We start from the raw sequence: 22,064 nt of genomic DNA on the forward strand, positions 1-22,064 counted from the left end.
GTTTATAGTAGAGATGGTATCTCACCATGTTACCCAGTCTGGTTTTGAACTCCTGGGCACAAGCAATTCTCCCACCTCAGCCTCCCAAAGTGTTGGGATTACAGGCGTGAGCCACCATGCCCAGCTCAAGAAATTTTTAATATGATGGGAAGATCTTCAAAATATAAAATGAGTATAAACAAGAAATAGTCTTTATACATTGAATTAAACTACATAAACATGTACACACATATATTTGTATTTACATAGGAAAATTATTGTAAAAATATATATTAGTCTAAAAATGAAGGAACTATCAAAATATTATAAAACAATATTTGGGTAGTAGATATCAGTAATTAACAAATTTTAAATGCATTTTGCTAAAATTTCAGCGATGAATTTATATTTCATAACAATTTTATGTAACTATGTTCTTTATCTGCATCTACTTTTGTTACTGAAATGTTTATTGAAATAATTATAGATTCACATTCAGCTGTGAGAAATAGTATAGAGAGATACCTGTAAATTTTGCCCATTTCTCCCAGTGCTATATTTTGCAAAACTTTAGTGTAATATCACAGCCAGAATATTGACATTGATTCATTCCACCTCAGATTCCTCTAGTTTCTTGTATTTGTTTGCATGTGCACTCATGTATGTATGTTAAGTTCTATACTATTTTCTCAACTGTGTGGGTTCCTGAATCACAGTCGAGGTACCAAACAATTCCAACACCATAAGGAACCTCCATGTTGCCATCCACACCTGCCACTATAGAAATACAAAAAAATTAACTGGGCATAGTGGTGGGCACCTGTGGTCCCAGCTACTTGGGAGGCTGAGGCAGGAGAATGGCATGAACCCAGGAGGTGGAGCTTGCAGTGAACTAAGATCGTGCCACTGCACTCCAGCCTGGGCGACAAGGCGAGACTCTGTCTCAAAAAAAAAAAAAAAAAAAAAAAAGGACTTGACCCCAAAGGGTAAGACATTTATTTTATTTTGCTTTTGCATCTGAGGCCATAATGGTGGAACCTTAGCATTGGGAAGGACTTAGCAGTCTTCTTGGTTCCTCAGAATGTAGGAATTTTAGAGGAGGAGTGGGAGACATTTTATGATTCTCTACCCTCCTCCAACACATCATCAGCTTGAGCTGTCTCCCCATCCTTTGCCCCCAAACACCTTGGTAGTGCAGGTCTCAAGTTAGATATCATGTCCACTGAAAACCCTTGCCTGACCTTCTAAGTCTGGGTCGGGTGCTTCTTCTTTGTGTCCTGATTATGTTCTGTATTTTCCTCTTTGTGGCACTTTTCTCATTTTATAATTGCTCATAGATAATAAATAAATAGTGAATGGGTAGGTGGAGGTCTGAATGAGAGTCCTTTCCCAATGTCTGATGATCCTGCAATGGCCGCTTCTCCTTCCTTTCCCACCTTGTGAGTGGCTTTTGGTCCTGCCTGTACTTCAACCACAGCATTTATGTGGCAAACCCTTGTTTATGTTGATTGTGCCCAATTCCAGCCTTCTACCTTCTGATGCTTCCACCAGGATGACTAACTTCATTTTCTGATCTCATCACATTTTTCTTTTCCTCCATTTATACAGGCAATAAGATGATTAAGATGACTACTTTAAGTAGCTACGAGCCTATATTGTGCTATGTGGTTGATATATATTATAATAGCTTCAGCTCTGTTCAAAAGAGGAAATGGCTACAGCTGACCCGGAGACCATCTGGGGATAAAATGGGGATAGTAAAACATAACTTGAAGTATATTTTATTGAAATATTTATATTTATTTGGGAGGCTGAGGTAGGAGAATTGCTTGAACCCTAGAGGCAGAGGTTGTGGTCAGCCAAGACTGTGCCTCTGCACTCCAGCTTGGGCAACAGAGCAAGACTCTGTCTAAAAAATAAAAAATTCTATATTTATTATATTTAATAAAATATTAAAAATATTCCTATACATATTTTAATAGAATATACTTCAAGTTATGTTTTGCTATCCTCATTTAAAAACTGAGGAAACCAAGGCTCAAAAAAGGTTAATAAGTTGTTCAGGATTATATAGCCAGATTAGTGGCAGAAATAGATTCAAATCCAAAACTGTCTGTTACAAAGTTCACCTTTTTTGCTCTGTCTGCAGGAAGGAACTGCATCTCTAGGGAGCTGTTCTGATTCTTCCAAGACTTAGAACGTCCACTAGGGACCTGTATCCAAGTCTAGTTCCTGATTGAACCCTTCTAGTTAGGTAGCTCTGGACTTTGGAAGGCAGCTATTCTATTCCTGGACAAGAAACATTGCTTGTCCAGCCATTCTATTGCTGGACAAGAAACATTGCTTGGATGTTTATTGATGTTCAGTGGAAATCTGCCCTTCACTCTTTCAGTTCTGTATCTAGGTGGTTTGTAGTTCTGTCCCTTGGTGCCACATAAATTCTTTTGAATTTATAGGTCCCTCATGCTGTACCTAAAGGGGATTTTTCTGGGTTTACCTATTTATTTTACAGATGAAGAAACTTGAGTCCAAAGAGAGAAGCCCTGTTTAACTTACTGCCCTTGAGTTACCTGAAACCTAATCTTGCCTTTCTGGCTTACCTTTCTCTTTCTAGCTCTTCCAGTCTTTCCTCATGAGATGGGTTTTCTTTATTTTTCATTACCCTAGTCATTCTCCTTATGGACACCCTCCAGCTGGCCTGTGTGCCTCCTGTTTTTGAAGCTGACCTCAATAGTCCAAAATTTGGGTTGATTGCATGGAGTTCAACAGAGGATGTTTAATTCTGCAAACAATGATGACATGTCACTATGTACCAGGGATGTGTTGCAATCCTCTACCATATTCTGCCTTCCTTTTTCCTTGTGCACATTGTCTATAATATTTATGAGGCTAGAAGTTTGGTTGTATATGTCACAAAGGCCATCATAACAGTGGCTTAAGCAGATGAAAGCCTATTTCTTGCTCACATAAAAATCTGATCTGGAATGGATGCTGTATAAAGTAGCTAGGGTGCCAAGCTGCTTCTATCATGCTGCTTTTTGATCCTTAGGATATTACTCTCTTCCTCGTCATCTAAGATGGCCAACCAACTATTCATTTTCTAGCCAATGTGAAGGCCAAGGAAGGGCTTACCTTTTCTCTCTAAGAAACAGCCTGTAAGTTGCAGTCTCACTTCCACTCTCATCCCATTGGTCAGAACTTAATCACATGGTCGTACCTGGCTGAAGGGAAGCCTGAGAAATGTAGTCTTTTATTCTAGTAGTCCAAGTAACCAGCTAAAAGTATTCTTAAGAACAACAAGGAGGGGAGAATGGATTTTGGTTGGCAAATAGCAGTCTCTACCATACCCCTTCTTCTGTTTCAGCTCCAGGAAAACAAGTCCTGGTTGGTTCTCTATAGCCATTGGCTTCCCAGGTTTATGAAGTTCCATTTCTAGGGAAGGTGGCAAAGCAGGATCTCCCAGAAATTCTCAGGATTCTGTGAAAGACTGAAAATCAGAATCTTTGGTGTGGAGGTCACAATGATAAAAATACCTGTCATTTATTTGGGGCTTACTATTTGTTTGCTAGGCATATGTTAACATGCATTCTCTTATTTAATTTTCAGATGAATCCTAGGGGGCAGGTATGATTATTAATTCCCAATTTACAAACCAAGTTTTCCAAAGAGATGAAATAACTTCCCAAGGTTGTACAGCGATTATAGGGTGAAGCTGCCACCTATTTATCTTAGTGCACTGGAGCCTGAGGTCATTGCCCACTCACTTTGATGCCAGACAGACCAGAGTTGCTCATTAACACCTCATAAAGCCCTCTCATGTTCCTCATAATAACCAGACATTTCTAATTATAACTTGAGCAGCAAGTGTTGTTTAAGATAGCTTGTGAGCCCCAAGTTGAAGGGATGGCTTTTATACTGTGTTTGCTGAGTATGAGCTCAGGTCTGACAAAATATTGGGTGACCAAATTGGCAAAGACTGTTGTTCCTGTATTTCATTTTGCTGTCAGCAGTGCTCTTGGTTTATTTTCTTTTCCATGAGGAAGCTGAGGCACAGAGATATCACAGGATTTATTACACATAGTAATGTTGGGATTTGCTCCACATTGGTCTGATGCCAATATTAATTCTGCTGCTGCCTCATGTTCATTAATCTGGGGGGGGCGGGGGGCTGGACTTCTATTTCCTCATGTCCTGGAGTCTCTCAACATGTCCTGGGACCTGGGACCTGGTTCCAGGCCTGAGTTTGCCAGCCTTGCTGTGTCTGGTTAGAGATGACAGGTTAGAGATCACAGGCTTTTCTGGACTCTGTTTTGCTTGTAGCTTTGCTTTTTAAATTTTGTTTTGTTTTTATTTTCTCCTATAAATATGGCAGATGGATTATGAATACAAATGTTAACATTGGGGCACTCAATGAGGAAAGGATGTCTCTGTGGTTAACTCTCTTTTCCAACTCCGAATCAGGATATGTAGACCACAGGAAGGGGCAATGGAAACCTTGATATTTAAGAATAACAAATGTTCAGTGAATTGGGTGGTGGGGCACCTTTCTGGAAGATGAGAAAGAATAAACTATGCAAAGAACCACGTAGAGGTTCTTAGCAGGAAGATAGCAAAAGCAAATGCCTTAAGTGCAGAAATGAAAAAGAGGCAAGAAATAAACAAATATCGTGTTTGAGCCTTACATATTTTGGAATTTATTGGTTACGGAAGGGGAGACAGAAGCTCACTATCAGCAATGACTCCCCTCCCCTGAATCAATGGCAATTTTTGGACAGACCTTAATAATGCTAGGAGTAAGTGCCTTATGCTTGTCAAATCTACTTTGCTTAGGTATGTTTGGAAAAATGATCAGTGTCCTTGGTGAAGTGTTACTCTCTTTTGCTTCGTTAAACTCACCTTAGGAAGTGGTTAAATTGACAGTGTTTTGTTCGTTTGTTTGTTTGTTTTTCAGAATTCTCTTCATGTCTCCCAGAGGCTTTGAACATAAGATACAGTGCTGCTTTTGATATTAGCAGTGGTTTATAAAAATATTTAAGTCACTCTTTCCTCTTAACATCCATACAAATACTTAGAGGGCTAGATATTAGAAGATTATATCAGAATTTCAAACCTGGGATTTATAGAAAATTGGAGGGTGCTCAAAGGATGTTCTATTGGCAGAAGAGTTGAGTTGCCCTGAGAACAATGGCAGATTCTTTTATTTACAGTGGTTACAGACTCACAGATGTGCTCACACTGGCCACAATCCATCCATCACTAGCAGATTTGAACATTGTTCCAGTTTGGGCATTTGGGTTCTCAATCTAATGTTAATTCACCTGCTCATATTAAGAATTTTAACATACCAAGAAGTGTTTTTTTAAAAAAACAAACAAAAACAACACTCTCCCCCAAATTAATAGTGGGAATTGAATAGTACATTTTGGCCTTATTACTCATCTGAGCTCAGTAGAGATCTTTGGATATGCTTCCAACAACAGTAAAAATAACAGCTTGGTGAAATAAATGGACTCATAGGTGGAGAACCAAAGTTCTGAGAGGAGTTTTATCTTCTGATTGCATTGCTCTTTGGCGTTGACCATGAATAAAAACCATCACTGCTTTATTTTTACTTTATAAAGTACTTCTATGGATATCAGTTTACTTCAGCTTTACAACTGCCTTATAAACGGTATAATTGTCTTCATTTTACAGCTGAGGAGTCTGAGGCTCAGAGTGGTTAAGTGACTTGCCCAAGGTCACAGCATAGCACGCAGGTGACAGAATCAGGATTCCAACCCATATGTTATTATATAAATTGTCGTAACTCCTGAAAACATAGTAGCTTTAAAACTTTGAAAAGCATCAGTGCCATCTTTAGAACAATGACTTAGGATTTTTTTTCCTCCATGGATACTGCTTTAAATGTTTGAGGAAATAACTGCAAATTTTGTTTCTTCCTAACCCCAATAATGTTCTCTACAATGTCCCTCAGCCCAGAATTTCTTGTGACTATTTGATTTTTTTTTCCTGAAGCTTCAGTCTTTAATATTGCCTTCTGTTCAATTATATCACGTCAAAGGCAGAGCCTGGAGAATCATTATTAAGGATTTGTAGATTGTTTGCATGACTTTTTAAAGTAAAAAGGATAGATATGAATAGAAATAAATAAAATTATTTTGCAAAGTAACCATAAGGCTTCAGCCATGTCTGTATATAATTTATTCACTATAAGAAGTTCTACTGAAGATATATTTTGACTTAGATAACATAATTGAGAAAAAGATGGCAAATTTATTGTTAGGTTAATATAACTATCCCTTCTTTGGAGAGGGTGATAACAAAACTGTCAAAAGAAAAAGATGCCCAGATGAGATTATACTTGGAAAATTTTGTAGGCAGATACACAAACTGCAAGTATAACATGTAAGCATGTTTGACAGGAGAAGTAGGAGAACATGGGTTACAAAATCCTTAAGCTTGACAGCCTCTGGCAAGGTGGTAAATAATGTGAGGTCTTTTAAAATGACTTTCTTGAGATAAAGCACAGAATGTAATGCATGCAACTTTCAGAATTGTTGCTGGAGACAGCAAAAATACTCTTGAGACAGTGCAGGCTACCGAGGAAAATACGTGCAGTGATCCAGAAGAAAGTGAGAGCATGGGCTATTGGGAGAACTGCAAAGAGTTTCCCTGGGACTGGGGCAAAGATGGGTGAAGGAGGAATGCAGGAGGTGAGAATGGGAAGGAAAGCAGTTTCCAGGTCATTCAAGGCTTTGTAAACCATGTAACCCTGTGGCCCTAAAAGTTTCTATGAACGGGAGTGATAAGATAAAATTTGTATTTTAACAACGTGCCTCATCTCTCTGGAGAGGATTGGAGGGATCCAAAGCTGTTAGGAGGCTAGAGATGGAAATGGCCTGAACCGAGTAAGATACTAAGTAAGGAGTAGTTGGTGTGTAGAAAGGTGGGTTGGATTTGGGTTTTGCCTATAGGAACAGTGGGAGGAAACAAGGTAATTCTCAGATTTCTTTGTATCTACCCATTCTTACTCCATAACCTCCCATGCTGTAAAATGATGGTAGTGTAACAATGACTATAAAATTTGAAGGCCTATTATATTATAGGCGTGAAACTTCTCATCACCTACAAGATAAAATTCAAGTCTTTTTTTTTTTTTTTTTTTTGAGACGGAGTCTCACTCTGCCGCCCAGGCTAGAGTGCAGTGGCCGGATCTCGGCTCACTGCAAGCTCCGCATCCCGGGTTTACGCCATTCTCCTGCCTCAGTCTCCCGAGTAGCTGGGACTACAGGCGCCCGCCACCTCGCCCGGCTAGTTTTTTGTATTTTTTTAGTAGAGACGGGGTTTCAGCTTGTTAGCCAGGATGGTCTCGATCTCCTGACCTCGTGATCCGCCCGTCTCGGCCTCCCAAAGTGCTGGGATTACAGGCTTGAGCCACCGCGCCCGGCCTAAAATTCAAGTCTTAAAGAGGCATACAAGCATTCCATAATACGCTTCTTGCCTATCCTACCACCCTTTGTTAAATGCCCTGTGCAGTATTGCTGACCAATTTATAGTTCAGAATCTGAGGTCAGAATTAACAATATGTATTGAGCCAGATAAATCAACTATGTCTGTCCTTTTTTTTTCTTTAGACAGAGTCTCATTCTGTCGCCAAGCTGGAGTGCAATGGCACATACATTATAGGGCTGTAAAGCATTTAGGATAATGCCTGGTACATAGTAGGGACTCAAATCTTAGATGATTTTAGGTACGATTTGTTATTTTTAGTAGCGGAATATTAGAATACTACTACTACCACTACGTACAAAGCCCTGTGCTTGGCACTGTGTATGTAGTCTTCTTTGACTCACCCCATCTTGCCTTCTAGGAGTTTGCAGGCAATGTGCATATGCTTAAAGATTTCGAGAAGGGAAGCTGGGGAGTGGTCAGTCAAGAGGCAGTCACTTGAGATTAGTGCCAAATGCAGGGAAAGAGGAAAGAAGGCACTTGCAGGTGGCCAGCTTGTTAGATAATAGTCCCTCACCCCTGGGCTTCTGGGGCCAAAATGAAAAACGGAAGCCATGGTAGAGATTTGAATGCTTCTGTTCTACCAATGCTGCCATTAGTGGCAGCCAAACACTTAAACTCCATGTCCAGTTTGGTGGGGCTCCTAACAGACCTTGCCTTGTAGTATTAATAAATCACACAAATCACAATTTAACACTCACATTGGATAGACTCTGTGAGTCATGGAGTCACCCAGAGTTCATGGGACCTTGGAGAGCAGCAAATTCCACCTCCACATTTTATAGATAGAGACTTTGTCCAGAGAAGGAAAGCCATATACTTAAGGGCACACTGGTATTTGGAACTTGAACTTTGTTCAGGTTAACCTTATGGGTCAGATCATGCAGATTCCCAAATGCCTGGACCCTTGCCTAGGAGGGAGTAGACTCTCAATATGCAAGGATGCTGAGAGGAAGGATGATGGCTCCACTGTTGTGCTGCCCTCATTGTATTTGGTGAGTCCAGGCTCCTGCTCTTCTCAGAAGAACAGCAATGGTAGCTGCTGGAGGAAGAGTTGGCCTCCCTCAGGATGTAGCCATTTCTGCTTCCTGATTTATATTGGGCAAGGTCTTCTTTGGGCCCTTCCGTAGCTACAGCCATCTACGTGCTATTGGTGATTGCCCTGAGACCTCTACTCTCTGTCAAAAAGAGGTAAGGAAGAATGTGATAGTGAAAGGGCATGAGATTTAGAGCCACACAGATCTGGTTTGTGTTCTGACCCCAGTGTTTCTTAGAGATGTGACCTTTATCCAGTCATTTGACTTCACTGAGCCTCAGTTTTCTCCTCCATAAAATGGGCATAATAATATCCACCTCAGCAGGTTGTTGTAATGATTAAGTGTGATGATCTATATCAAGCATTTGGCAGATAAAAAGTGTCCAGTGAATGGTAGCTCCTCTGCCTCTCTCCCCGACCCTACCTGACCTTCATTTAGGGCTGTCTCTCCTCTGTCACACAGTGTGGCATAGGGCTGTGGCTGTGTTATTGCACTTTCTATTTATCAGAAGCTACTGAGGGATGTTGAAAGATGTAGACTTTAGGCTCTACTCTCAGAGATTCTGATTTGAAAGAAATCTGAAAATCTGCATTTTTTAAAACAGGCACCCCAGGCTATTTTGATGCGTAGCCTGGTACCTAGGCTGATACTTAACCTTGGGAACCTCTTGCACCGCTTTGCCAGACCTCTTAGCTTGGGCAGGTTGTGCAACCTCTCTGAGCCTCATTTCTGCACCCATTAACTGGGACTGATAGCCTTTTTATTAAGGTCCTTTTCAGGGTGAAATGAAACAGTGTGTGTGAAGCATCTTGCATGAACCTAGCACACAGTGGGAGCCTGGTGAAGACTGGATTCCCCCAGAACAACGGTGTTTGCTTGTACAGTTACGCTATACAGAAATGGGCTTGTTCCAGGGTTTGAGTGAAGACTGATACCAGACACCAAAGGGCTGCATTGCCCTCTTCCAATCTATAAGCTAGCCGTGGTCCTAGTTCCTTCTTTGGAAACCAAACCCTTTCAATGTATCATTCTTACCATTCTATGGATTTTACAGAGGGCATATTGTTCATGATGGAAAGCCACCTGCTTGCCTGTCACCTGCATTTTTTGGAGACCCTTTTTATGGTCCGCCTGTGAGCTCTGATTGTGTTACCTGGGATCTAAAAGGCAGCAGAGGAGACCAGATGCTGCTAATGATTTATCAGCTCTTTTGGCCATAGTCTTCTCAAAGGAAAAAGGATGTGACCCTGGGTTTGTCAGCACTGATGTCCCTTTCACACTGCAAAGGGACTTGACAATGGGCAGGTTTCCAAGTCTGTAGAGTGGTCCTTTGGGGAAGATGGAAAGCATATTTACAGTTTGGTTCTCCGGGCTCATGCTCTTTCCCCACCTCCTGTGCTCTACTGCCACTACCCCTGGAATGCTGGTGCATGTGGCTGTTGAACATGAGAGTCAAAGACAGCAGCTATTGACCCTAAAGGCTGCGTGTGCCTGTGGGGTGGGTGGGATTGGGCAGCAAGGAGAGGCTGAATTAGGAAAGAGCATCTTGAGACACTGTCATCATCCTTTTGTGAGGGACCACGATCATAACTGGACTGCGGTTTTCTACTCCTGCCTGTTCAAGCCTTAGAAACTAGTTTTCATTAATTTCTTTGCTACGCAGTGAATGCGCAGCGGTTTTCCACTCCCGGGTGTCTGTTCTTGAAAATAACCTTAGATTAATGCAGAGCAGACATCAGGCCAAGGTCTGGCTTTTTTGTTCTCCAGCAGTGCTTTTGGGTTTGACTGTTTCCTTTTATTTTTTAAGCTTTTAACAAATATAATAGGAGGCAGCAAAATGTTGTCAGTGGAACACAGGCTTTGGAGTAAGACAGACATAGGGAAGAGCCTGGCTGTATGACCTAAATGTTTGTGTTTGGTCCTGCTGTGGGCTGAATATTTGTGTCCCCCTCTTTCCCAGATTCATATGCTGAAACCTAATCCTTAATCGGTAATATTTGGAGGTAGGGCCTTTGGGAGGTGATTAGGTTATGATGGCAGAGTCATCATGAATGGGATTAGTGCCTCTATAAAAGAGGGCCCCAGAGAACTTGCTTGTCTCTTTCACCATGGGAAGATACAGGGAGAAGACAGCCTTCCATGAATAAAGAAGTGGGACCTCACTAGGTACCAAATCTGCAGCCACCTTGATCTTGGACATTCCGGCTTCCAGAACTGTGAGGAATATATTTCTGTTGTTAATAAGCCACTCAATTTATAGCATCTTGTTATAGCAGCCCAAATGGTCTAAGACAAGTTCTCAGTTTGCTGCTCTGTAAAAGGGGAATAATCAAACTTACCTGGCAATATAATTGTGAAGATTAAGTAAGATAATGGACATAAAGCTTGTAGTCTAGTTCCCAGGGATCAGAGGGTGTTTAATAAGTGATGGCTACTGCTGTTATCATCTTGCTGCACTTCAGTGCAATTGAAATTGGTTTAAAAGTGAATAGAAACTGTTGGTTTCTTGACAGATTCAATTCAGTTCAATTAAGTGTCCTTTTTTAGATGGCTTACCCTGGTAAGTGTTATGCTGAGTACTTGCTACAGGTAGAAATTAAGCACCGTCTTCTCGCTAAGCTCTTCTTGTGTATTCTCAATTAATTTTGTGTTGCAGCTTTCAAAAAAAACATCTCCTCACCCTTTCCAGTGATTCTAAATTTCTTTATCTACTCCTTTGAAGGTTAGTTTGACTTTCAAGGCTTTTGAGATCTGAGCATCATTCACCGTTGCGGTCTCACCTCTCACCCCTCTCTAATATACCCTCTGTGTCCACCCAGTTCTGTGAGGAAACACCATAATACCTTGGCTCTAGTATGTACCATCGCCACTGCCTGATACACATTCCTCTCAATTTCAGAGTCTTCCTCCTTCCTCCTGTGTAGTGGAGACTGCAATACTCATCTGTCAGTGTTGGATGAGGATTTTTGCATGTAATTTTTTTGTCCGAAGAGCAGATGGAACCACACAGACCAGACTGCAGGAAAGAGAAGAGACAAACAGTAGATTACCTTACCTGTGGTTTCACTTTCCAAGGTTTCAGTTATCCGCTGCCAACTGCGGTCTGAAAGTATTATGAAAATTCCAGAAATAATCCATTAAGTTTTAAATTGTGTGCCATTCTGAGTAGCGTGACGAAATCTTGCACCATCTTGCTTGGTCCTCCCTGGGATATGCATCATCTCTTTGTCCAGCGTCTATGTTACTGCCTATTAGTCACTTAGTAGCTGTGTAAGTGATAAGATTGACTATCTCAGTTATTGCAGTGCTTGTGTTCAAGTGATCCTTATTTTACTTCATAATGGCCCCAAATCACAAGAGTAGTGATGCCAGCAACTTGGATATGCCAAAGAAAAGCTGTAGAGTGCTTCCTTTAAGTGAAAAGGTGAAAGTTCCTGACTTAATAAAAAAAGGAAAAAAAATGGTATTCCGAGGTTGTATAGATCTATGGTAAGAATAAATCTTTTATCTGTGAAATTGTGAAGAAGGAAAAAAGGAATTCATGCTAGTTTTGCCGTTACATCTCAGATGGCAAATGTTATGGCCACAATGTGTAAGTGCTTTATTAAGATGGAAAAGGCTTCAATTTGTGAATGGAAGACATGAACAGAAACGTGTTCCAATTGATGGCAGTTGGGTTCAGTATTATCTGTGGTTTCAGACATCCACTGCAGCTCTTGGAGTGTATCCTCTATGGATAAGAGGGGACTACAGTACTAGCATCTGCACTGGCCAGATGCTAAGTAGAAACAGAAGCTGCCTTGAACTTAGGGAGGCCCTGGGTGTACAGTGATTTTTCTATGCCATTTGTGGAGCCATTTCTGTAGCTCACCAGGGTGCAGCCTGCAGAAGAAAAGCCACACAGCTCTTTCCTCCCTCCAGGGGTCCTTATAATAATGAATGATGGCAAAGAGTCGAAGATAGGATGATGGTAATGGCTATTTTTTATTGAGCACTTCTTGTAGATATATGTGCATGTGTGTATTTCATTCTTAACAAGTATTATTGCAAAACTGAGGTTCAGAGAGGTTGCATCACACCCTTAAGCATGAAGAAGATAGGGAGGGTGGCTGTAATAATAGTGACAGTCCTCCAAAGCGTGACATCAGACTCTTCTGATGGTTGGGCAACTACTGTGCCAAGGAAATAATTATCTCCCTCCTTAGCAACCCCCAATATTTGGCTTAGTTGTCATTGGTGCATTTCAGTTATCTTCATGTTGGTAAAGAAATAGGTCTCAGGAAATTTAATCCAGCTAGCAGTGCTATGACTAGAATTCAATTAACTCCATGATTTGCAATTAATGAGCCCTCATGCCAAGATTGAGGTCATAGCATTAATCTTACTTTTATTTTAGGATTTCTACTGTCATGATTTACAGCGAAATCCAGCCAATATTGTCAGGATTATTGGGGCATAATTAAACCAGAAAGACAGGCAGAACAGTTAGTTAACGTGGGAGCCAGGGAGGGACCTCATACCTTTGCTTGGTAAGCCTGCCTCAGGCAGGATGGGTCTACATATGAGGATTTCCATCTAAGGACTGTTTCCCAGATGCCTGATCTCTATACATTTCAAATCCCCATCCAGTCTCCAAAGAAAATATTTCTGAGTCCCAGTTGGTAAGCCCTTGTGAGTTATGTTATTAATTCAATGCTACCACATCCACCTCCACCTCAAGTTGCCATTTACTAAGTTGTAAATGTAACAGACAGTGAGTGGGCTTTTACAGATGATGGATTAAATAGTTGTGATGATTCTATGAGGAAGATATCGTAGGCCTTCTCTCGGTATAAGGTTATACAGCAAGTAAGTGGCCTTTCCACTGAACTGATGGAAGGATGTGGCAGTTCCTAGCTGCAGACCATTTTTGTGCTTCTCTCCCTTTCGTGTGTGTGTGTGTGTGTGTGTATTTTGTCCATTAGGATCTCCTCCACTTTGCCATATAGAAATAAGAAGGCAGGCATGCATAGGCAAATATTGTTTATGATTGCCTTCTAGGTGACAAATGCTTATCCATCATTATCTCATTTAATCATCACATACATGGGAGGAGGATATTATCTGCCTCCATTTTACAGTTGAGAAAACTGAGGCTTAGAGAGATTTACTAGTTTGCCTGCTGTTACACAGATAGCAAGGAAGGAGAGTCAGTGTTGTGAATGCGGGTATGCTTGTTTGCAAATCCTAGGTTCTTTTAATCACAACAAGCTAGTACTAAATAAATGCTTTTTTTCTTTTCCTGGTTCTCCAGGAGTGGTTATTATTGAGTCGAGAATTTTTGGGAAAAGTAACACGTGGAGAGTCATTTTTTGAGTGGAAGGAGTCTGAAGAGAGGGTAGGAACCAACCTCCTACTACCCACCAGGTAAGGGTGTGCTTTTGGCCTTTGGGATTTAGCCCATGTCTTCTGTATGTAGAGTGCAGAGAGATCCAGGTAGGCCACCCTGTCTCGCCAACCAAGCACAGAAATCAACCCCTCCCATTGACTTTACTTTTGCTCAGCGTTTGGTTTTTCCACAAGAGAGTGTAGTGGCCAGATGTTTATGAGAAGGTCTCCAAAGCCAAGTTCACACCAGAAACTGAGCCCACAGCTAGCAGTAGCTTTCTTTGCCCTTGAGACCAGTGAAACAGAGGAGTAGTGGGTTCTCTTTGCACTTAGGTAGCAGATTTTCCTCCAAATGCTTGCTGTGGAGTTTTTGGTTTTCTCCTAGAATTCACTTCAGACTGTGTCTGCCTTCCCTGTGTAGTTAGCATTTAGAAGTGTCCTCACTGAGTTTGCTTAGCCTCATTGAATATTTTTATGCCTGGCATGGCTTACTAGAGTCTACCTATTGGAGGTTCCTACTAATACAATTATCTGATAATTAGATACTGAAGGACTGCCTTGAAATTTTCTACGGCTGGCTTGGGATGGAATACTTGCTTTTGAAATATGCCCTAAAGAGTGTGCTATCCCTGGGGAAATGCACTTGTCTCAGGAAATATTAATCTGCTTTGTGAACAGCTTCTTGGAAATTTGCTGATAATCCTTTTTTTTTTTTGTCATTCAATATGTCAGTGTGAGAGAGTAACAGAATTTGGTAAAAGTTCTTACTTTTTAGCTTGACCTTTTGAGGTCTGAGGAGCACTCACCTTCCCAGTCTCATCTTCCACCCCTCTCTGGTAATACACCCTCAAGTTCCCTGAGAAAACAGCATGATATCCTGGTTCCAGTATCTATTATAGTTGGTGCCTTAGGCAAATTATGTTCTGTTTCAGAGACCCCACCCTACCCTTCCTCATCTGCTTGGGGAGACTGTAATACTCATCTTTCAGTGTTGGGTGAGCCTAGCATGTTCCCTAGTACGCTTATAATCAGAGCTCAGTTATGATCCTTTCACTTTTATGTCTGTCCTTGACGTGATGGTCTCAACCTTTGCTTGCTCTCCAACATTATTTTGTACTAAATAATGGGCTAAAATGCCCTTCAGCCCATTTCCATCCAAACTGCAATTCAGACATCACCTCTGCCGTAAGCCATCCTCTTTCCTATTTCCGACAACCTTCAACACTGCCCCCACTCCACCACCCCTGCCTGCCACACACACACAGACACACACAGGCTGGAAATAAGCTCCTCAGAATGCTTATCTACTTTATATGCACCTTTATAATAATACTTGGTGTGTCTAAACAGTAGAAAATCAACTAATAATTATAATGCAGCACTATGAGAGATATGAGAGAAAAAATATTAATGACTCAGAAGACTACATTTCATTGCTAAGTGGAAATATGGCAGGTCCAAATCTATACACAGTATCATCTTTATTTCTATGTATGTGGACACACAACACAAAATGTGTATGTGTGCGTATACACAAAAACAGAACTAAGAATGTAAGGATATATAGTCTCCAAAATGTTAACAGTGGTACCCTTGTTTATTTTATTCTCTGTCTTAATTCCATCTTCTTTGGTTTCAGTAGACCTCGGGGCAGAGAAGTGAGTTAATCATACTGCTTTGCAGTCTTTATACAGCACAAGGCCCCGTCTGGTTTTATTCTAGATTTTCTTTTTTTCACTTCGTCAGCCTCAATTCTATCCTCCTCACCCAGTCATTTGGTTTCTTTCTAGTGCTCTTTATATATGTCCTTAAGTGTGCCCAAATTTTCCACATTGATTATGAATGTCTTCTATATTATAGATATATATGATATTATTGTGTAAAGCAACCTATTTTAATGTATAAAAATATCAAAATATAGGTAATGTTTATATTTATATCTGAATGAAGCCTTTTTTCATAAAGTAGAAACTGGAATTCATGTCTCTGCTTTTTACCTCTTTTCCCCCTTTTCTCCCCTCCCCTCAACCCTGCAATCACACACGCATACATGTGCGCACACACGCACAAACACACGCACACACAGTGAAGATTTTCTTGACCAGTTGTACTTCCAGTTCCAAAATCTCAGGATTCCTTGTTGCATATATTAGTTGATTCCGTCCCTTGAGCTCTCTGATATGTGGTTTTGTATGAAGTTTTTAACATGACTTTTCTCAAGTAATTGAGCTCCTCCTAGCTTTTAGCATAGTACAGCAGAGTCTGAACAGAGAATGACCAATGGCAATGCAGACAGCCTTATTGGACTAAGGATGGCATTTTCTGGTGATTCATATGTTTGCCTTATCTTTCCCAGTCTAGGCCCTATTCAAGCATATGGCAAAAGGGACATACCATTTGCAGTGAGAGCAATATTTGTTTCCTTGCCCTGCCAGCTACTAGCAAGCTAAGTGACTTGAGCCTTAATTTCATCATTATGCTTTCAGGCATTTCAATGAATCTTAATTGACACCCAAAAATAATGCATTTTTTAACCTTTTGAAATTTGTTGATACTTATTTTATGCCCCAGCATATGTAAACACTTGATAAGAAGGTATGTTCTTCAGTTGTTGGTTGCAGTATTCTATAAATGTCAGTTAGGGCAATGCAGTATTGTTGTTCAAATGTTTTCTTCCCATACCAATATTTTGTCTACTTGTTCTTAAAAAGTCTGCTTTTGTCATTGTGGGTTTGTCCCTTTATTTCTACTTTTCTGTTCATTTTTGCTTCATATGCTTAGAAGCTGTGTTATTAGGTGCATATATTTAGAATGATATCTTAGGGAATAATTGACCCTTTATTATTATGAAACATTACTTCTTAACTCTGTAATATTCTGTCTTGAAATTAATTTGTATCATGTTAATATAGGCCTACCTGCTTTCTTTGGCTTACTGTATGATTAGTATTTTCTCATCCTTTACTATTAACCTATCTGTAACTTTGTAATTAAAGTACATCTCTTGTAGACAGCATATAATTTGTGTTTTTTTAATTTAGTCTGATAATCTCTGTCTTTTAATGATAGTATCTGGTCTATTTAGATTTATTATAATTATTAATATAATTGGGATTAAGTCTACTCTCTTGTTATTTGTTTCTAACTATTGCTTCTGTTTTTAGTTTCTCTATTCTTTTCAGCTTTGTTAGGATTAATCATATATTTTTAATATGAAATTTTAATTCTTCTGACTTTTTGGGTATATATATATGTGGTACATATATTTGTGTGTATGTGTGTATATATATAAATATACATATATTTATATATATGTTTATATATTTATATATATATTTGGTATGTGGTTTCTCCAGAGATTGCAATATTTATTCTTCACTTATCACTGTGTACTTAAAATAAAATAAGAGAATGTTATAGCAGTGCAATTTCACTTACCTTCCACCCATCTTTTGTGCTATTTTGTCATATATTTTTCATCTGTGTAATAACACCACAATACAATGTTGTTATTTTTGCTTGTAACAGTTATCTTTCAGGTGCATTATATTCACCCAGACATTTGCCATTTCTGGTATACTTCATCCTTTCCTATAGATCTGAGTTTTCATCTGGTAACATTGCCCTTAAGACTGAAGAACTCCCTTTAGCATTTCTTGTAATGCAGGTCAATTAGCCACACATTTTCCTGTGTTTTTAATATAAAATTTTGTTTTGAAAGGATTTTTTGCTGTCTATAAAGTTCTTGGTTGATAGTTTTTTTCTATCAGCATTCTAAAAAAAATTCATTTCATTGTTTTCTGACCTCCATTGTTTCTGATGAATGTTAGCCATTATTGACATTGTTGTTCCTCTGTATGTAATGTATCTTTTTCTCTATCAGCTACTAAGATTTTCTCTTTCTTTTTGTCATTGGCAGTCTTATTCTGATGTGTCTAAGGTGATTTTTTGTATATTTATCCTGTTTTGGGTTTGCTGAGTTACTTGGATCTGCAGCTATAGTTCTTAACCAGGGACAATGTTGGTTCTCTAGGAAACATTTGGCAATGTTTGGAGGTATTTTTGGTTGTCTTTGCTTAGAGTTCAGGTAGGAGAGGATATTACTTGAAATTAGTTAATAGAGGATAGGGATGCTGCTAAACGTTCTACAATGTCCACGACAGCCCCCCACAACAAAGAATTATCCAGTTTACAATGTCAGTAGTGCCAAGTGCCAAGGTTGAGACATTCTGATTTTGAGTTGAATTTTTTTCACCAAATGTTGTAAATAAAATAGTTTTTTTCCGCTGTATTTTCTTCCTCCATCCCTTCTTAGACTCTGCTTACATGATGGCAAACTGCTTGCACGATGTTTTCTCACAGGTCACTGAGACTCTGTTTTTAATTTGTGTCGAACTGCCTTCAAGTTCATAACATTTTGTTTTGCAGTTTCTGATCTTCTATTAAGCTCATTTAGCAAAATTTTCATTTCAGATATTATACTTTTCAATTCTGCAGTTTTCTTCTTCTTTTTAAAAATATTATTTGCTGTTAGCTCATTAAGACTACCTCTTTGTTTAAGCCTTTGAACATATATTAATAAGCTTAAAGTTCTTTTCTACTAATTCCAACATCTGGAGCATTTCAGGTTCTATTTCTATTTACTGCTCTTTTATTGTTCAATTTTTACTGCTCCTTTACATGTATAGTTTTATTTTTATTGTATGATAAACATTGTGATGATACTTTTTTGGAAGTCTGGATTACCATTTTCCTTGAAAACATGTTAAATTTTATTCTGGAAGATAGTTTAATTACTGACATATCCTTCTGGTGATTAGGCTTGATTTTATTCTTTGTTAAAATGGGTCTACTGTGGTTTTCAACTTAGTCCTAGGAATGCAGCCTTTACTCTAGGATGTAGTCCTTATTCCTAGCGTGGATGTGGCCTTTCTGATACAGAAATACGGAATATTCAACTAAATGCCTGAGGTGCTTAGCAAGAGCTTTCCATTTGGGCTATGCTAGAGCTCCAACATATGTCAGCATTTATAACCTCTGGTATATAGTGCTGGTTTAGTTCTCAAACCTGCATCAGGCAGTCTCTGCTGGGCCTTGTGAAGTCTTACTCTCCGTATTCACAGCCTAGACCTCAGCCAAGGTCTCAGGGTGAATTTCCATGCAGTGTTTTCCCTCCCATCCCTCCAGCACCCCCACCCCCTATGTCCACACTGTGCCTCTCCCTATTTTCTTTTATATTGTCCCACATATTCCAGCTTCTTAGCAGTTTTTGTATTTTGATCCCTGCCTTCACAGTTCAGCAGGACCACTATTCTACTTGGGCTCTAGGTCATTTTATGGTAATAGGAAAGTCCTTCAGGCAAAAAGCTGGAGCAACTGTGAGGCTCATCTTGTGTGTTTTCTTTCTTTCAGAGATCTCAGTCCTTTTTAGACTGTTGTTTAACGCCTAAAAACAGATGTTTCATGTAACTTACCTACTTATCACAGGAGCTCAAGTCCAATACCATTATCCTGGTGGGAAGTAGAAATCGGGAATATGCATTTTCAGTAAAGACCCCAGTTTCAGTAAATTCTGAAACTGATGGTTGTGGGATCATATTTTAGAACTGCTGATGTAAATTATTTAAAGTAGTTATAAAGTGTTCAAAGTAGCCCCGGCTTTCCGAGGAATTGTCAGAGGATCTCTACTCTCCAGGAGGTCTAGGTATTTTATATTTAGCAAAGGATAGGACTTTTATCTGACATGTTTCTTGGTGTGAGATCCCTTTGAGTGTGGTGTATGTGTATGCGTATATTTGCTACAGTGCTGAGTTGTACTCTGTGTTTTCACCATCTTGTGTATAGACAATGCACAATAGAATACCACACCACAGCAGAATAATTTGATCAAATATACTGCAAGAATGAATCATCCATACATGTGTGTATACACACACAGTTATATGTTTTTGTTTTTTTTTCTTAAGATGGAGTTCCGCTCTTGTTGCTCAGGCTGGAGTGCAGTGGCATGATCTCGGCTCACTGCAACCTCGGCCTTCCGGGTTCAAGCAGTTCTCCTGCCTCAACCTCCAAGTAGCTGAGATTACAGGTGTCCACCACCACACCCAGCAATTTTTTGTATTTTTAGTAGAGATAGGCTTTCACCATGTTGGCCAGGCTGGTCTCAAACTCCTGACTTCAGGTGATCTACCCACCTCATCCTCCCAAAGTGCTGGGATTACAGGCATGGGCCACTGCACCCGGCCTCACAGTTACATGTTAAAACTTATAAAATGTTTACATTTTCAATATGTAGTTTTATATGTAAATTTCATGTGTCAATAAGGCTGTTTTTTCAATAAGTTAAGTCATGGCAATGATTTGGGGAAGTCATTTTATTTTCCTGGTGCATCCATTTGAGGCATAGGGATACATTGCTAATATCCCATTGAGTATTAAAGTGTTATGAGTCTGGGTTGTTTCCTCTCATTGTCCAAGGGGGACTTCCAGCTCTCTGACTGTTATGTTCCTGATTGTGCCTGATGAAATGAAAATCTTGTCTTCACATCGACATTTGGATATATCCTAACTAAGTAACCTGGTGAATGAATTAACCTCTTTGACTCTCTTAATTTAGGCTAGAAGTCCAATACACTATCCATTGTGCCACAGAGCCTGCCTGCTTGCCTGAATTGACCTCTTTGAGACAGAGTTTCCTTATCTGAAAAATAAGAGCAAAAATGTATTTCAGTTTTAATGTGTGGGATACTGTATATTCCTAGCATGGTGCCTAACATGTAGGAAGACCACTTTAGTATATGTGTAGCACATAGCATATATACACTTACCTTGATCTTGTAAACAACAAACAATATCCATCCACAACCACTGCTGCTACTTTTCTGGAGAACAATAATTTGATCTTTCTCTCAGAAGTTGGCTTGCAATGGCAGCTCCAGAATTTCTGTCTTGGAGCTAAAAAAAGACAATCTTGCTGGAAGGGGAGGAGTTTGAGAAACACTTCTTAGAACTGCATATGCATAACAAGCATACTGGTCTTCTAAAATTCTACCTGTATATGGGGGTTATTTGGGAAGACTGATAGAGTTCTCTCAGTCGCCCTTTGGTGTCTATATGGTCTCCCCTGTCTCTCTTAAATGGAACTGAAATGTTGAACAGAAAATTTTTGCCTTATTTTTCTCTTTGCAGTTTTTTTAAAGCAGGCCATCAGTCCTCTGCTATCTCTGTTCTCTATCATAGACAAGGTCAGATAATGGCAAGGACATTTTCTCTGTTCCAGGGTGGTAAGTAAGAGGGAAATGTCATAGTCCATTTTACGCAATTTAAGCCCTGATCTTTTGATTAGAGAAGGGAGGAAAAAAACGATGGCCCCTCACTTTCTGGAGTTGAGGTTCCATGTGGTGCGCAGAACCCTTTCTGTTTCTTCAGATTCCTATTGGGGATTCTGATCTTATTGAACAGATTTGGTTATTATTATTTCATAATGCTGAACCTTTTATTTGGTCCATGTGTTGAAGAGTAAAGATTCCTTATTTAGTCCCCTTTTCTCTGGCACATCATAAGTACTTACTTTGTCTGTTGAATCAAATTATTAGCAATATCCATGTAAAGTTTTATATGAGAGTTTATTGACTAGAATTTGGATTGGCATCTGTAGCCTGATTTCCTTGATCCTTGAAGGAACAAAATGTGTTACATCCATTTGGCTAGAATTCCCCTAGCACCAACAGCCTGGTTATGAACACTGTGCCCTATCTTTATTATACGCAGAGTCCATTTTGGTTTTAATGTAGTCATTACTTTGTATTTCTCATTTTTTCTACTCTTATCAATCTTTTTTCATGTTGTTGATCCTTTTGGGAAAGAGGAGCTAGTATTGGTTTCTTAATTAGCTCCTCTTATCTCTTTGAAGATAAACATTTCCCATCAAATATTAGCCTTCTTTACAATAAAACTCATGTTCTATTTCATGAAATCTCCATCTTTTAGACAGGCTTTCTCAGTGGGTGCAGTGTTGCAATCAGACATTCTGAAAAGCTTGAGGAGACAGTGAAACAGTGAAAGCGTCTGGTCATATTTGCTACCTACAGTTAAGCAAAGACTAGGTCACTGCCAAAGTTGATCTGTTTGGTCTTCCTTGCCATCTCTGCCATCTTCTCTTTGATTATTGCA

The 22,064-nt window shown here is 39.6% G+C and overlaps 1 protein-coding gene across 9 annotated transcripts in view; it reads left to right on the plus strand.

Moving 5' to 3' along the window:
* The window catches only part of DNAJC6 (DnaJ heat shock protein family (Hsp40) member C6), a 162,360-nt gene that overhangs the window by 73,641 nt on the left and 66,655 nt on the right, over nucleotides 1-22,064 (plus strand). For 3 of the 9 annotated variants that reach the window (XM_033225177.1, XM_033225176.1, XM_033225178.1), the window contains exon 2: nucleotides 13,819-13,931. The exons of the other annotated variants lie outside the window; for them this stretch is intronic. The gene's annotated coding sequence lies outside the window, so the exon portion shown is untranslated. The remainder of the gene's footprint in view (nucleotides 1-13,818; nucleotides 13,932-22,064) is intronic. 9 annotated transcript variants of the gene reach the window in all.

The sequence above is a fragment of the Trachypithecus francoisi genome, unplaced genomic scaffold, assembly GCF_009764315.1.
Source record: "Trachypithecus francoisi isolate TF-2019V2 unplaced genomic scaffold, Tfra_2.0 Lachesis_group12, whole genome shotgun sequence".
Taxonomy (NCBI): Eukaryota; Metazoa; Chordata; class Mammalia; order Primates; family Cercopithecidae; genus Trachypithecus; species Trachypithecus francoisi.